This window comes from Bombina bombina, chromosome 3 (genome assembly GCF_027579735.1).
Source record: "Bombina bombina isolate aBomBom1 chromosome 3, aBomBom1.pri, whole genome shotgun sequence".
Classification (NCBI taxonomy): domain Eukaryota; kingdom Metazoa; phylum Chordata; class Amphibia; order Anura; family Bombinatoridae; genus Bombina; species Bombina bombina.
Window position 1 is genome coordinate 917,244,622 of NC_069501.1, and position 6,000 is coordinate 917,250,621.

At 37.8% G+C, this 6,000-nt stretch overlaps 1 protein-coding gene across 2 annotated transcripts in view; it reads right to left on the bottom strand.

Moving 5' to 3' along the window:
* The window catches only part of METTL18 (methyltransferase like 18), a 154,707-nt gene extending 151,322 nt beyond the window's left edge, over positions 1 to 3,385 (bottom strand). The window contains exons 1-2 of one of the 2 annotated variants that reach the window (XM_053707942.1): positions 3,315 to 3,385; positions 3,062 to 3,096 (exon numbers count right to left, since the gene is read on the bottom strand). The gene's annotated coding sequence lies outside the window, so the exon portion shown is untranslated. Of the gene's footprint in view, positions 1 to 3,061; positions 3,097 to 3,283 lie in introns of both variants that reach the window. The other variant, XM_053707941.1, reaches the window with a different exon arrangement.
* Positions 3,386 to 6,000: the final 2,615 nt, after the last annotated feature.

Genomic DNA, 6,000 nt, shown 5'->3' on the forward strand with positions numbered 1-6,000 from the left:
TGCTTTTTAGTATTTAGAAGGCCGCTAAATGCCGCTGCGCACCACACATGTATTATGCCCAGCAGTGAAGGGGTTAATTAGGGAGCTTGTAGGGAGCTTGCAGGGTTAATTTTAGCTTTAGTGTAGGTATCAACCTCCCACATGACACATTACACCCCCTGATCCCTCCCAAACAGCTCTCTTCCCTCCCCCACCCCACAATTGTCCCCGCCATCTTAAGTACTGGCAGAAAGTCTGCCAGTACTAAAATAAAGAGTTTTTTGGGGATTTAAAAAATAATAATAATAATAATAATTCTGCTCTGTAGGATCCCCCCTTAGCCCCCAACCTCCCTGATCCCCCCCAAACAGCTCTCTAACCCCCCTCTCTGCCTTATTATGCGCCATATTGGGTACTGGCAGCTGTCTGCCAGTACCCAGTTTGAAATCAAATATGTTTTTTTATAAAATGTTATTATTTTAAAAATACTATTTTCTGTAGTGTAGCTGCCCCCCCCCCTCAACCCCCAACCTCCCACCCTCCCAGATTGTTCAAATGTGTAATGTTCCCACCCTTTCTCCCACCGAGTACCACCTTACAGTTGTTCCATAATGTAGGATTCCCACACGCTCATGCGCGCTCACTCGATCCCGCCCCCTTCCCCACCGATGGCCGCCCACCCGCCTCCCTGGATCAGCTCCTACCCACCAACAAACATAGCCATTGATAGCCGATGCAGAGAGGGCCACAGGATGGCTCTCTCTGCATCGGACGGCTAAAAAATGTTATAGCAGGATGTCTCAATATCGAGGCATCACTGCTATAACATGAAAGCAGTTGGAAGTGATCAGGATCGCTTCCACTGCTTTCAAAGACCAACGACGTACGGGGTACGTCTTTGGTCATTAACTGCATTTTTTTGCAGGACGTACCCCATACTTCGTTGGTCGTTAAGGGGTTAATGTACGTCGCTGGTCTTTGAATGGGGATAGCTTTTTTGATAACGCAGTCTCACCACCAGCGAGGTGGCAACCCTACGCCAGCAGTGAGACTGCGCTAACCTCTTAACAGTCGTTAAGAGGTTAAACATAAACTACGGTATAGTGTAAATATAACTTTTATATGCACTGGGAAACAAAAATAATTGTGCGACTCGCATTATTGATATATATATATATATATATATATATATATATATATATATATATATATATAATCTCTTATTTTAGCATATTTTATTAGGAGCATCTACCCAATTTAGTATTTTAGCATATTTTATTCTCCGTGCTCTCACTGGTAACACAAAGTTTATACAATGTTGCAAGAAATCAGAATGCATGAAAAACTGTGAAGCTAACCATTTAAAGGCAAGGTAAACTTGTGTGCACTCGTCATCACATTTATCAATAACATCAAAATTTAGTATAAGTTTAATTCATCATTTTAATTTTTTTTTTTTTATTTTAAGCCTCCAATCTTATTATTTATCTGTTTTCCTGCAACGATTCCCCGTCCGCCCGACTTTTGTATTAAATTGATTGACACTTGTTTTACCTTGTGGCGTCCAATCACCGCTTTCTCCATGCGGTGGTGAACACAGCATATCCGACGTCATCGGACCGCACTGCGCATGCGCCCGACAAGTAATGTCTCAAATGTTCAACGCGCTCATTCATGAGTCGCGCATGCTCCGTTGAAACATCAGTCTAAGTTTGGCAATCAGCTTCAAACAAATTAAACTTGGTAATCGCGGGGAACAGTGCAGACGAGTCTGTCTATAGAAATTATGGAAAGTTGCGCATGCGCAGATGATTTTAGGTCCGTGAACGCGCAAAATTCTGACGTAGAGTGCGGGTGGGCTGGGTCTCTAAGATGAGAGCCGAAATATAGGAAGTATCAACGGGGAGGAGTAAAAGAATAAAAGGTACTTATATGTTTTTATGAATAACTTGAAAATAACACCGCAAATATTGAAAAGGACTTAGCGACTGCATTGCAAGGCTAATTAGAAAACTAAACAAATTTCAAAACATTGCAAACTTTACCTTGCCTTTAATGCCTTCAGTTTTTACTAGTATTATGCACTGTCAAATTAATACTTAATTTCCTAGAGTAACTAGTATCATGCCCTGTAAAATTAACCCTTTATTGCCTACAGTAACTAATATTATGACCTGTAAAATTAACCCTTTATTGCCTACAGTAACTAGTATTATGACCTGTAAAATTAAACCTTTATTGCCTATAGTAACTACTATAATGCACTGTAAAATTAACCCTTTACTGCGTACAGTAACTAGTATTATGCCCTGTAAAATTAACCCTTTATTGCCTACAGTAACTAATATTATGACCTGTAAAATTAACCCTTTATTGCCTACAGTAACTAGTATTATGACCTGTAAAATTAAACCTTTATTGCCTATAGTAACTACTATAATGCACTGTAAAATTAACCCTTTACTGCGTACAGTAACTAGTATTATGCCCTGTAAAATTAACCCTTTATTGCCTACAGTAACTAGTATTATGACCTGTAAAATTAACCCTTTATTGCCTACAGTAACTAGTATTATGACCTGTAAAATTAACCCTTTATTGCCTACAGTAACTAGTATTATGACCTGTAAAATTAACCCTTTATTGCCTACAGTAATGGGGTTAATAGTTTATGACTGATGGCATTGCAAGGGTTAATAGAAAAGAGTTTGATTTCAGTATGTCAATATGTGCCGTAAGGGTAGTGCTGGTTTCATTTTACAAGCTCTCTGTGCAGTTTCTTCAAAATGCAACATTGTATTAAAAAAAACGATGTATAGAAAACATCAACAGTGACTGGGAATTTAAAACGCTTGTTTCTCCCATAGAGAATACAAAATAAGCTAAAGTAAGAGATTAATATATATATATTCATTTTCTCAGCTTGTACACAAATTGCTGTTTTATCGGGCTTTCCTTATCACAATAAAACGACAGATCAAAATATCTGTTTGAAATAAAAATTAACAACACGTGCAAACATTCCCTTACTGAAAGAAAAGTGACCATGAGTATATTTTACAGTAAAAAATAGAAAACATACCTGCAATTCCACGTGTAAAAATACCATTAATGTTTCTGCAGGATAATGAAAAAAATATAAACATTAAAATACAAAAAATGAAACAATTCTAATCTAATGCAATTGCATAGAAAGCAATCGTCGTTGACACAATATAACTTTTAAAGAGTCCTATTATCCTTATTGCAAACTATTAAACTAAAGATTATTCAGAATTTACAAACAAGAAATAAAAAAACTAACGTATATCATCACGTGGTGGGCAATATTTTACCCATAGAGAGAATTACTGGCATGTCAGATCTGTAGGAACCAGTTGCTTCCACCATATGGATCACATGGTAGAAACTAACCTGGAAAATATAAAATTGACACCTCGTAGCTGAAGGAACAAGCTGCTGTACTGAGTGCTTTTGCTTATGGTAGTGGCTAGTTTCCATACCTCGAAAGGACCTCTGACATCACAGCAGTCACGTGACTGCAGTGATCACATGATGCAGAGAGCCAGGCAGATAATAAATAAGGAAGCAGAAGGGTTGGAAACTAAAAGCAATAGGACACATTTGTTTTACTTCAAGTTCTGCAGCTGTGTGCTTGGTAAGTTGTTGTCTGGTCTTATGCTGAACATGGAGGGAACACGAATGTGACAAAGGAGAGAGAAGAGCATGTGTTTTCTTGAAGCTGGGGTGCTAATTAGAGGCTGCTATATAACAGTTAGCCAGAGATTTGTAGATTGCATGTTTTCAACTCTGAGTACTGATAACCTGTGCCTTGGATTTGTGCTAGAAACATGAATAACTGGGTGTGGGAAATTATGACATATGGAGCCCAATATTTGTTTTAATTCATTTTGATTTATTTTATTTTTTAGTAGGAGAAGAGCTGATATCTGGGACTGCAGCTGAGCAATGGAAAACCACAAAGATAAGTAAAACTGAACTTGCCAACTATTAATACACAAATCTGTCTTTTTGTATGTTTGTGGGGATATCAGTCATTTGTATAGTTAGAGAAGTTCAGTTAGAATTGTTAAAGGGACACTGAACCCAACTTTTTTTCTTTTGTGATTTTGAGCATGCAATTTTAAGCAACTTTTTAATTTACTCCTATGATCACATTTTCTTCATTCATTTAGTATCTTTATTTGAAAAGCAAGAATGTAAGTTTAGATGCCGGCCCATTTTTGGTGAACAACCTGGGTTGTTCTTGCTGATTGGTGGATAAATTCACCCACCAATAAACAAGTACTGTCCAGGGTTCTGAACCAAAAAATACCTTAGATGCCTTTTTTTTTCTTCAAATAAAGATAGCAAGAGAACGAAGAAAAATTGATAATAGGAGTAAATAAGAAAGTTGCTTAAAATTGCATGCTCTATCTGAATCACAAAATAAATTTGGTTCAGTGTCCCTTTAAGTTGTATATTTAAATGTTCATTTAAAAATGAAAATTAAAGCATAAGAACAGGAAAGAGTTAATTAGCTTATATTGCCACTTTATAGCTTAACTACCTTCTTGTTGTACTGGTAATGTTACTCACTACACTATGATTGACACCAAGGGATTATGCAAGGGAAGGGGTTAACAGCGGTTCTGTGTATGACAGATGGGGAATAGTCAATCATAGTCTTCTGTGTTACTGGTATGAATGAGCATTAGTCTCCCTCCCTCTGTACATGGCTGTCTCTCTCTGTGTGTATCTTCCTTTTTCTCTGTGTCAGACACAGAAAGACAGACACACAGTGTACCTGTCTGTGGGTCTCTTTCTCTTTTTCTCTCTCTCTCTCTTTCTCTCTTTCTCTCTCTCTTTTTTTTTTAATCTCTTTTTGTTGTCTCTTTCTTTCTTTCTCTCTCTTTTTTTTTTTTAATCTTTTTGTTGTCTGTTTCTTTCTTTCTTTCTCTCTCTCTTTTTTTTTTTTTTTTTTAATCTTTTTGTTGTCTGTTTCTTTCTTTCTTTCTCTCTCTCTTTTTTTTTTTTTTTTTAATCTTTTTGTTGTCTCTTTCTTTCTTTCTCTCTCTCTCTTTTTTTTTTTTTAATCTTTTTGTTGTCTCTTTCTTTCTCTCTCTCTCTTTTTTTTTAATCTTTTTGTTGTGTCTCTCTCTCTCTCTCTCTCTCTCTCTCTCTCTCTCTCTCTCTCTCTCTCTCTCTCTCTCTCTCTCTCTCTCTCTCTCTCTCTCTCTCTCTCTCTCTCTCTCTCTTTCTTTTTTTTTTTTTTTTAATCTCTTTTTGTTGTCTCTTTCTTTCTTTCTCTCTCTCATTTTCTCTGTTGCTGTTGAGCCCTTTTGTACTGTCGCACTCTCTTGCCGTTTCTCTCGCTGTCACTTCCCATTGCTGTTGAGCTCTTGTTTCCCCGGTCTGTCTCTTTCACTGGCAGTGTCTGTAGCTCGCTGTCACACTCTCTCTCCCTTGTTTTCTGTCTCTTTCTCGCTGCTGTCATTCGCTGCTATCTCTTTTGCTGTCTCGCTCGCTGTCACATACTTTCTCTGCCCTGTCTCTCGCTCGCTGTCTTTTTTTAATTCTGTCTCTTCTCTCTTCATGCCCCTTATTTTCTGATGTATTTTTCCTTTCCTCCTCCTTACAGTGTATGTTATGACAGTTGGAGTGTTGGATCATGTAAAATAGTCTGTGTGTTTGTGGGTGGTTGGGTTGCAGGGTCATATCAAGTGTAAGTATGGAGAGTAGGTAGTAGTCGTAACTAGCAAAATCTTATATATCCGACTCTACTACCTACTCTCCATACTTACACATGGTATGACCCTGCAACTACCCACAAACACAGACTATTTTACATGATCCACCACCCACCCAATACAATCTTGTGCCAACATCTCTCGTCACACGGCCTTAATGCCATTTCCCTCTCTTTTACAAGTACTCTCCTGTAACACACTCCAACTGTCATTACATACACTGTAAGGAGGAGGAGGAAAGGAAAGAGACAGAATAAAAAGGCACAGACGG